This window comes from Mustela putorius, unplaced genomic scaffold (assembly GCF_011764305.1).
Source record: "Mustela putorius furo isolate JIRA1106 unplaced genomic scaffold, ASM1176430v1.1 tig00000421_pilon_pilon_pilon, whole genome shotgun sequence".
NCBI classification, from domain to species: Eukaryota; Metazoa; Chordata; class Mammalia; order Carnivora; family Mustelidae; genus Mustela; species Mustela putorius.
The window spans coordinates 3,422,562-3,433,340 of record NW_025421375.1 but is presented as its reverse complement, the minus strand read 5'-3'; the positions used below and the strand labels follow the sequence as shown (position 1 = coordinate 3,433,340).

Sequence of the window (10,779 nt, the reverse complement as noted above, 5' to 3'; positions counted from 1 at the left end):
TCTCTCTCTGCCTACTGCTCTGCCTAGTTGTGATCTCTGTGTGTCAAATAAATAAAATCTTAAAAAAGAAAAGAAAAGAATGGGAAATGGGCATGTGAAGGACTACCCAACAAGAATATTGAAGTAATTGTGTCTTTATGTGTAGCCACAATGTAGGATGGCTTATGTCTTTGAAGAAGGCACATCTTTTGTGTGTATTTGTGTGTGTGTGTGTGTGTATGATTTTTTTTTAAAGATTTTGTTTATTTATTTTTTAGAGAGTGAGCTCAAGTGGGAGGGGGGCGGTGTGCAGACAGGCAGAGGGAGAGGGAGCAGGGAGCCTGACTCGGGACTTGATCCTAGGACTCCCCGAGCCACCCCGAGCCAAAGGCAGACGCTTAATCGACCTAGCCACACAGGTGCCCCAAAGGGACGTCTTTCCATTGTGGATACCTATTCACCAGTATTTTATATTAGGGCCTATGTTATAGGGCATGGACTTTGGTGGCTGGCTATCCACCATAACCCAGAGCCTTTCCCTTGGAAAAAGGAGCATGTCTGTCTTTGTGAAGGCACTTAAGGCTTAAGCTGGAGAGAAGGGCAGCAAAGGGAAAGCAAGAGGAAGAAAGCTTAAAGGAATTGTGGGAACAGAGAATAGGATGATAACAAGAGGAAATGATAGAACATGAAAATGGATAATAGGGAAAGACCCCGCAGTGCTCACCCCCAGCAATGGGGTGGGTGAGGAGCAGCACCCAGGGGGCAGATAGGCCAGGAGAGCTTTCCCCAGCAGGTGGCCATAGAATGAAGGCGAGAGAAGAGAAATAGGTAGAATCCCAGGAGAGAGGGAGAGAGTTCTGGGACAAACACTGAGGCACTGTGGGGCCAGGCCCTGGGGAGGGCCCGCTGGGAGCAGTCCTGAAAACCTGGCGAGTTTGCTGTGGAAAGCTCCAGCTCTGTTACTTCCTTGGTAGTTTTATCCATTGGGTGCTAAGCCCTGCTCATCTATGAGCTTCCTGATTTCCGAGTCATCGATTTCCCATGCTGCTAAAGGGTGAAATGATGCTCAAAGTGAAAGTCATAAATATTGGGCTCATTCTGTTCATTTCTCTCAAAGCCACTGCCCATGATCCTTGTGGCTCTAGTGCTTTTGTATGAGGTTGTCATTAAGATTTTTATTGGAAAGTGTTATTTGATTTTTGATGTAGATGCTGCTGGGTCTGTCCATCAGCTGAGGTAGGCAGAGCTCACTGGAGTGGTATTACCCTTCTTTTTCTTTTTTTTTTTTTTTAATTTTCAGCATAGCAGTATTCATTGTTTTTGCACCACACCCAGTGCTCCACGCAATTCGTGCCCTCTCTAATACACAACACCTGGTTCTCCCAACCTCCCACCCCCCACCCCTTCAAAACCCTCAGATTGTTTTTCAGAGTCCATAGTCTCTCATGATTTACCTCCCCTTCCAATTTCCCTCAACTCCCTTCTCCTCTCTAACTCCCCATGTCCTCCATGCTATTTGTTATGCTCCACAAATAAGTGAAACCATATGATAATTGACTCTCTCTGCTTGACTTATTTCACTCAGCATAATCTCTTCCAGTCCTGTCCATGTTGCTACCCATGTTGGGTATTCATCCTTTCTGATGGAGGCATAATACTCCATAGTGTATATGGACCACATCTTCCTTATCCATTCATCCGTTGAAAGGCATCTTGGTTCTTTCCACAGTTTGGCAACCCTGGCCATTGCTGCTATAAACATTGGGGTACAGATGGCCCTTTTTTTCCACTACATCTGTATCTTTGGGATAAATACCCAGTAGTGCAATTGCAGGTTCATAGGGAAGCTCTATTTTTAATTTCTTGAGGAACCTCCACACTGTTCTCCAAAGAGGCTGCACCAACTTGCATTCCCACCAACAGTGTAAGAGGGTGCCCCTTTCTCCACATCCCCTCCAACACATGTTGTTTCCTGTCTTGCTAATTTTGGCCATTCTAACTGGTGTAAGGTGGTATCTCAATGTGCTTTTAATTTGAATCTCTCTGGTTTTATCCTCTAATTAAGATATTCGTCTCTGCTGAGGGCATGTATAAGATGGTTACATTTTTCTTTTTCTTTTTAGACAAGCTCTGGTCAGTTTTATTAAGGTAACATTTTGCATGATTTACCCATCTGTTCCGGCATGCTTCTAATGATACCAGAATCCCTGGATCAATGGTGGCTGTCGAACGTATTCTGTGGTATTTCCCACAGGCTGTGCTTAATTCAATATTATTGCAACTGTAGTGATGGATGCCAGTTTTGGCCAACATGGCGCCATCTTCTATTCCAGATTTCCTCAAGACTGGGCAGTCGTTGGCAAGGAAGACCAGTTTTGTTCTGCTATGTCTGATAATTTTCAGAGTCGTTTGTACCTTAGCAGGTAATTTCCACTTTCCATAACAAGTTGGAGCCCGGAGTTGATTGACTCCAGTGCCTTTTTCATCTTCTTTGCGGCCACAATCTTTCTTTAGGTGCAGGATTGCACCAACCAGGAGTAGCTGCCAAGATGTCTGGAAGCAAGACAGATATGGTTAAATTTGTAAATGCCAGCCAAATTTTTTTTTTAAGATTTTTTTTTATTCATTTATTTGACAGACTGATCACAAGTAGGCAGAGAGGCAGGCATTGAGAGAGAGAGAGAGAGAGGAAGCAGACTCCCCGCCGAGCAGAGAGCCCGATGTGGGCCTCGATCCCAGGACCCTGAGATCATGACCTGAGCCGAAGGCAGAGGCTTAACCCATTGAGCCACCCAGGCACCCGCCAGCCAAATTTTGAAGGCTATGATCAACTGACTAGTAAACTAGGCTTATGAGCTGTGTAACACTGAACAGCAAACTCGACCTTTTAAACCTGTGTTAGAATATATGGACTTCCTCCAATGCTTGATACTTGGAAGTAGAAAATACTCATTTGGATGTTTACAGATGTTTGAGGTTAACATTGATTCACTTTCTTTACATCTCCAGGGCTTATGGAAAATAGTATGTATGTAATAAATATTGAACAAATGAAGGTTTTTAAAAAATCACTCACATAAACACTCATACATTGCTGGTGGTACAGCCAATTTAGAAAACAGAGGGGATAGTTAGTTAAATGTACACTTATGTATGTGATGGTTAATTTAATGTGTCAGCTTGGCAAGGATCTGATGCCCAGTTGTTTGGTCAAGCACGAGTCTAGATATTGTTGCAAATATATTTTTAAAATGTGATTAACACTTACAATCAACAGATTTAGAGTAATGCCTATACCTTCCTTAATGTGGTAGCCTTGTCTCATCAGTTGAAGTTCTTTTTTTCTTTTTTACATTAATGACTTTTGTTCTTTAGATTTTTATTTATTTATTTGTCAGAGAGAGAAAGAGCGCACAAGCAGGGGCAGCAGCAGGCAGAGTAGGCAGAGGGAGAAGCAGGCTTCCCGCTGAGCAAGCAGCCCAATGTGGGACTCGATCCTAGGACACTGGGATCATGACCTGAGCCAAAGGCAGGTGCCTAACGAACTAAGCCACCCAGACATCCCTGATCAGCTGAAATTCTTAAGAGCAAAGGCTGAGTTTCTTGAAGTAATTCTGCTTCAAGACTGAAACACGGAAACCTGCCCCGAGTCTCCTGCCTACCAGCATGCCCCGAAGTTTCTGGACTGCAACATCAACTCTTATATCTCCATCTGTAGAGTAAAAGAAGCCAGTTTCAAAAGTCTGTATGAATCTGTTTAATTGGAATTCTGGAAAAGCAAAACTGTTTGAATAGAAATCATCTTAGTTGTTTCCAGGGCCTGGAGCTGGGGAGGGATTGCCAATAAGAAAGCCTGAGCAGGGGCGCCTGGGTGGCTCAGTGGGTTAAGCCTCTGCCTTCGCCTCAGGTCATGGTCCCAGGGTCCTGGGATCAAGCCCCGCATCGGGCTCTCTGCTAAGCAGGGAGCCTGCTTCCCCCCTCTCTCTGCCTGCCTCTCCGCCTACTTGTGATCTCTGTCTGTTAAATAAATTAAAAAAATAATAATAATAAAAATAAAAAAGAAAGCCTGAGCAAATTTGTTGGGTTGATAGAAATGTTCTATATCTTAATTGTGGTTACATGACTGAATGCATATGTCAAAACTCATAAATCTGTACATTCAATAGAGTATTTTCTGTACACAGATTATACATTCATGAACCCGACTTAAAAAAACAGTCTTGGGACACCTGGGTGGCTCAGATGTTAAGTGTCTGCCTTCAGCTCAGGTTGTCATCCCGGGTCCTGGGGCTCCCTGCTCAGTGGGAAGCCTGCTTCTCCCTCTGCCTCTTCCCCTGCTTGTGTTTCCTCTCTCATTGTCTTTCTCTCTGTCAAATAAATAAATAGGATCTTTAAAATAAAATAAAATATGTCTTTTTATGGTCACTCTTAGACTTTTTTATCCTATTGAAAGACATGGTAAAGAAATTAATTCTAATACATCATTTCTTCTTCTAGGAAGACAGAAGTATTAGGTGGACTATAACATAAAACAGAATTTTTTGTTTTGAGGGGACGGGAAACTTTTGTCCTCAGAGGGGAGGCATGAGAGAATTAGGCATTCTCATTTATTTGAGATTTGTTTATAAATTATTTATTTATAAATAGATTTGTTTATAAATTATTTATGAGTAGGAACATTTTGTAACTATTTACTGTAGTAGTAAAAATCAATATGAATGTAAGGTTATATTCAGGCTTTTTTTTAAATTTAAAGATTTTATTTATTTATTTGGCAGACAAAGATCACAAGTAGGCAGAGAGGCAGGCAGAGAGAGAGAGGGGGAAGCAGGCTCCCCGCTGAGCAGAGAGCCTGATGCGGGGCTCGATCCCAGGACCCTGGGACCATGACCCGAGCCGAAGGCAGAGGCTTTAACCCACTGAGCCACCCAGGTGCCCCTATATTCAGGCTTAATTGAAGTTACATTTAATAAACAGTGATTTGCTTTTAAAATAGCTATACCTTGAGGTGCCTGGGTGGCTCAGTGGGTTAAGCCTCTGCCTCCGGCTGAGGTCATGATCCCAGGGTCTGGGATCGAGCCCTGCATCCGGCTCTCTGCTCATCTGGGAGCCTGCTTCCTCCTCTCTTTCTGCCAGTCTCTCTGCCTACTTGTGATCTCTGTCAAATAAATAAATAAAATCTTTTAAAAAATAGAATAGCTATACCTTTTGACCTAGTGGTTTTCTACTTAATAATTGATGTATTCTAGGAAAATAACGAGATTGGTTATTATCAAAAAGACAAAAAAATAACAAGTTTTGGTGGGGATGTAGAGAAAAGGAAACCCCCATGCACTCTTGGTGGGCATGTAGTTTGGTACAGCTGCCATGGAAAACAGTATGGAGGTTCCTCAAAAAGTTAAAAAGAGAAATACCATAAGATTCTGCAATTCTACTTCTGGGTATTTATATGAAAGAAAAAAAAAAACAACAAACACCAGTTTGAAGAGATGCATACACCCCTATGTTCATTGCAGCATTATTTATAAGAGCCAAGATATGGAAACAACCAAAGTGCCCTCAATAGATGAAGTGATAAAGAAGACATGTGAAACATTACAATGGAGTATTACACAGCCATCAAAAAGAGTAAAATCTTGCCATTTGCCACAACAAGGATGGGCCTAGAGGGTATGAAGCTAAGTGAAACAGGTCAGACAGAGAAAGACTAATACCATATGATTTCACTTCCATGTGGAATCTAAGAAATAAAACAAATGAATAAGCAAACAAAAACCCCAATCAGATTCATAGATTCAGGAAACGAACTATTGGTTACCAGAGGGAAGAGGGTTAGAGGTGGACAAAATAGATGGAGGGGATTAAGAGGTGTAAACTTCTAGTTATAACAACATAAGTCAGGGGATGCAGTATACACATAAGGAATATAGTCAATACTATTGTAATGACTTGGTATGCTGATAGATGGTGAGTAGATTTATTGTGGGGGTCATTTTGCAGTGGATAAAAATACCAAGTCATAATGATCTACACCTGAAACTAATAGGCTATTTTATGTCAAATATACTTCAATAAAAACAAAAGAAAACAACTAGACAAAAGCAAAAGATATTCATGGAAATATTATTTATAGTTGTGGAAACAGGCGATCACCTAAGTAATTATCAGCAAAAGACTGGTGATATAAATGATGCTGTATTCACTGAAAAGCTATAGTTTATATTTATTAGCAGAAAGAGGGCCATGATAACCAGGTTACAAAATAGAATCCATGCTATTATTTCATTTAAAAAAAAATGCATGTGAGCATGTATACTTTCAGAGTATACTTAGAAAAAAGCTTGAAAGCCTAAAACAACAAAATGTGATCGGTAAGAAATTATTCATGGTAGAACTGCAGAGCCATGTTTCCATATTATCTGCATTTAAAAATGAAAATATTTTACCTTATAATTAAAGCAAAAAATTATTTCTACTTTGTCAAAGGAAACAAGACTCGTCTACCATTCCCCACCCATCATCAAGTCATTAAAAACCAGAAAATAATTATTTGGGCATCTTATTAATGTGAAAAAAATAGCCTCATGCGTGTTAATGTAGCTAATCCAGGAAGTTTAGCCTTTATAAGTACTAAATGTATAACAATGAAAGAAAAAACTGGAAAGGGTTGCAAGTTTTCACGGCATGCAACAAAGATATGCGGAAAATAATGCAATGGTTCAGAGACAGTTCACCTCAGAAAATGCTAGCAAAAATAGACTCTCTGAGAATAATTACTACAAATAGCTGGGCCAGGGAACCTCAGCTCATTCCATACCTAGTCACAAAAAAGCCATGACACCCAAACCAAGATACTGAAATTATAAAAGGTGAGAAACAGCAGCAAAACTAACCAGAGAAGACACAACAAAAAATAGTGTTGCAAATAGTCACCATTTTGCTATGAATTTTTTAAAAATATAAGAAATTGCTTCTCTCAAAGAAGACCCAAATCAGAAATATAAGAACTTACGAAGGAGATGGAGGAGAAAAAGAAGGATGTGGCCAGAAAGCAGGAGGAAATGAAATTTGGGGTACAGTTTATTCCAGAAATTTCAATTGAACTATGTTCAATAAAAATACTGAATAAAATAGATATAAACAGGTATTTCTTTAACATGGCAAAATGGATTGATCTCAACTCAAAATTCAACATTCTGCTTCATGGCGGAACTTAGAAACATTTCCATTAAAGTCAGGAACAAGATAAGGACGTGCTTTATCACTACCGTTATGTAACAAGGTGCCCAAGAATTTAGCTAATATAGTTAGACAATAGAAGTAAATTAGAGAGGTAGAAACTAGAAAGGAAAAAGTAAAATTATTACTGTTTGTGGATGTTATGATTATAAACTTGGGAAACTCAGGATAACTGAATAAGAAACTACCAAGTAAAATAAGTTAGGCAAAGTCTTAGTAGCTTCATATATATATATATATACATATATATGTATATATATATACACCACAGTCAGACAAACAGAAGAAAACCCTCATTTACAATAGCAACAACAAAAACAAAATTAAAATATCTAGGAATAAACTAAATAAAAAATGTCTACGACCTATATGAAGAAAAAAAGTTTTTTAAAGAATTTATTTTTATTTATTTGACAGAGAGAGAACACAAACAGGGGGAACAGCAGACAGGAGAAGAAGTGTGCACCGCCGCCCAATGCAGGACTCAATCCCAGGACCCTGGGATCATGACCTGAGCTGAAGGCAGACACTTAACCGACTGAGCCATCCAGGTGACCCAGAGACAGACAATCTTAAGCAGGCTCCACACCCAGTATGGAGCCTGATCTAGGCTCAATCTCACAACCCTGAGATCATGACTTGAGCTGAAATCAAGACTGCAACCCTTGACCAGGGTGCCCTCAGGGATATAATATTTAAATGTGAAAAATAAAACCATGGAAGTTCTAGAAGAAAACAGGAGGGAATCCTTTGAAATCTTAATGTGAGAAAGCCCTTACAGCCTATGACTTAAAATCCAGAAGATATAAAAGAAAAGTCTCTTAAATTGATTACATAAATGCAAAGTTTGCATGAAAATAAAACCAAAAGCAAAAAAAAAAAAGTATACAAAGTGAAAAGATGGACAGCTGGGGAATAATATTTGCAACCTATATTATGGGTAATGGACTGGTCTTTCTAGTATATAAAGAGCTCCTAGAAATCGAGAGGACAAAAACTAGTAACCCAACAGAAGAAGGAGCAAGGAATGTGAACACCTGTCAGACTGCCAGAACACCAAGAGTCTGATAAGGTGTTCTGTGGGAAAACTGTGTGGAAATGGCATTGTGATACACGCTGGTGGGGGTGTAAACCAATACAATAACAACGGCAAGGTTTGGTAACATCTACCAAAATACATACAGTCACCTATGTATGTATGCATACATACAAAATACATACAAGCACCTATATAGCCTTTGACCCAGCATTTCTACTTCTAGAAATTTATGCTACAGATATTCTTACCCATGGGAAAAAAGATGTTTACACAAGGTTCATTATTGCAGGATTATTTACTAAAGGAAAAGGTAGAAAACAACCTGAGGTCTCTCAGTGGCAGGTTGGCTAAACATACATACGTAGATACATACATAAAATAAGATGACACGTGAAATTAATGAGGATGTTATCTATGTGTTGATGTGCAAAGAGCCTTAAAAGATATTGTATATAAAAAAAGGTGGAGGACACAGTTTTGAGGGAAAAAAGGTGAAAAATAAGATCCATATTTATATTAGTTTGTATATGCATAAAGAGATTCTGGAAAGAGGGACACCTGGAGTGGCTCAGTAGGTTCAGCAGCTCCTTGGGATCGAGTCCCACATCAGGCTCCTTCTTTGGCGGGGAGCCTGCTTCTTCCTCTATGTCTGCCTTCCACTCCCCTGCTGTGCTCTCTCTCTGTGATAAATAAATAAATAAATAAATAAATAAATAAAATCTTTAAAAAAGAGAGAGAGATTCTGGAAAGATACATAGGAAGTTAAGAAAAGTAATGACCTGGGGGCCTGGGTGGCTCAGTGGGTTAAAGCCTCTGCTTTCAGCTCAGGTCATGATCCCGGGGTCCTGGGATCGAGCCCCGCATCGGGGGCTGAGCAGAGAGCCTGCTTCCTCCTCTCTCTCTGCCTGCCTCTCTGCCTACTTGTGATGTCTGTCTGTCAAATAAATAAATAAATTCTTAAAAAATAAAATAAAATAAAATAAAAGTAATGACCTATGGAGGGGAGGAAGCTGAAAACCTGATGTGACAGTTACTGTTGTTATAGATCATTAAGCTCTTCCATGAATGGTGCTGGAATAATTTGTTACATATGCAGGAAAAAAAAATCAGATCCTCACTTTATACCATAAGCAGGGAAATTATAGAAGGATTGAAGATTTAATTGTGAAGTGAAAAGCTTTAGGAAATTTAGAAGTTAGGGGCACCTGGGTGGCTCAGATGGTTAAGTGTCTGCCTTTGGCTCAGGTCCTAGGATTGAGTCCTCTATCTGACTCCCTGCTCAGTTGGGAGTCTGCTTCTCCCTCCCTGTCCCCCCTACTCGTGCTTTTTCTCTCTTTCAAATGAATAAATAAAATTAAAAAAAAAAAAGAAAATTTAGAAGTTAATATAGAAGAATATATTTATGTCCCTCAGGGTAGGAAAGGATTTCTTAGATGAGACACAATAAGCATAAAACATGTAGGGAAAGATTTTTGAAAGAACATTTTAAATATTTTTATTAAATTTCAGTCAGTTAACACATAGTGTAATATGGATTTGAGTTGTACATACAGTGATTCAACAGTTCCATACAATACCCAGCGCTCATCACGACAAGTACACTCCTTAATCCCTATCACCTACTTCACCCCTGTCCGTTCCCTCTGGTAGCCATCAGTTTTAAACATTTTGAATATTAAAATGAAAACTTCTGGGGCGCCTGGGTGGCTCAGTGGGTTAAGCCGCTACCTTCGGCTCAGGTCATGATCTCAGGGTCCTGGGACCGAGTCCCACATCGGGCTCTCTGCTCAGCAGGGAGCCTGCTTCCCTCTCTCTCTCTCTCTGCCTGCCTCTCAGTGTACTTGTAATTTCTCTCTGTCAAATAAATAAATAAAATCTTAAAAAAAAAAAAAAAAAAAGAAAGAAAACTTCTGGGCTCCTGGGTGGCTCAGTTGTTAAGTGTCTGCCTTAGGCTCAAGTCATGACCCCAGGGTCCTGGGATCAAACCCCATACCAGGCTCCTCCCTTGGTGGAAAGCCTGCTTCTCCCTCTCCCACTCCCCCACCTATGCTCCCTCTCTTGCTGTGTCTCTCTCTATCAAATAAATAAATAAAATCTTAACAAATAAAATAAAATAAAATGAAAACTTCTGGATAAAAAAGACCTCGAATATGAATGAAATGATGTCACAAATAGGACAAAGATATTTACAACTCACACACAATTGAGAAGGTGATAGTATCCAGAATACTTCTTGAACTTCTACAAGTCAATTTAAAAAGGAAAAGAAGTCCTATATAAAAAAGGTCAAAGCACATAAATAAGTGATTCCTGAAAGAGGAAGCAAGAGAAGCAAATCAATGTATGCAAAGACGACCAGACTCAGTTATAAACAGAAAAGTGCAAATTAAAAAAAAACACCAAAAAAACCCCCAAACAAAAAACACCAAACCAAAAAACCCAACCTGATATTGTTTCATAAGCAACCTTTTTAAAGAGGCAAAATTAGACAAAAATTTTAAAGGTTGATAACTTGCACTGGA

At 39.6% G+C, this 10,779-nt stretch overlaps 1 pseudogene; it reads right to left on the bottom strand.

Moving 5' to 3' along the window:
• Nucleotides 1–1,938: 1,938 nt before the first annotated feature.
• Nucleotides 1,939–10,779, bottom strand: part of LOC123391987 — a 33,014-nt pseudogene continuing 24,173 nt past the window's right edge.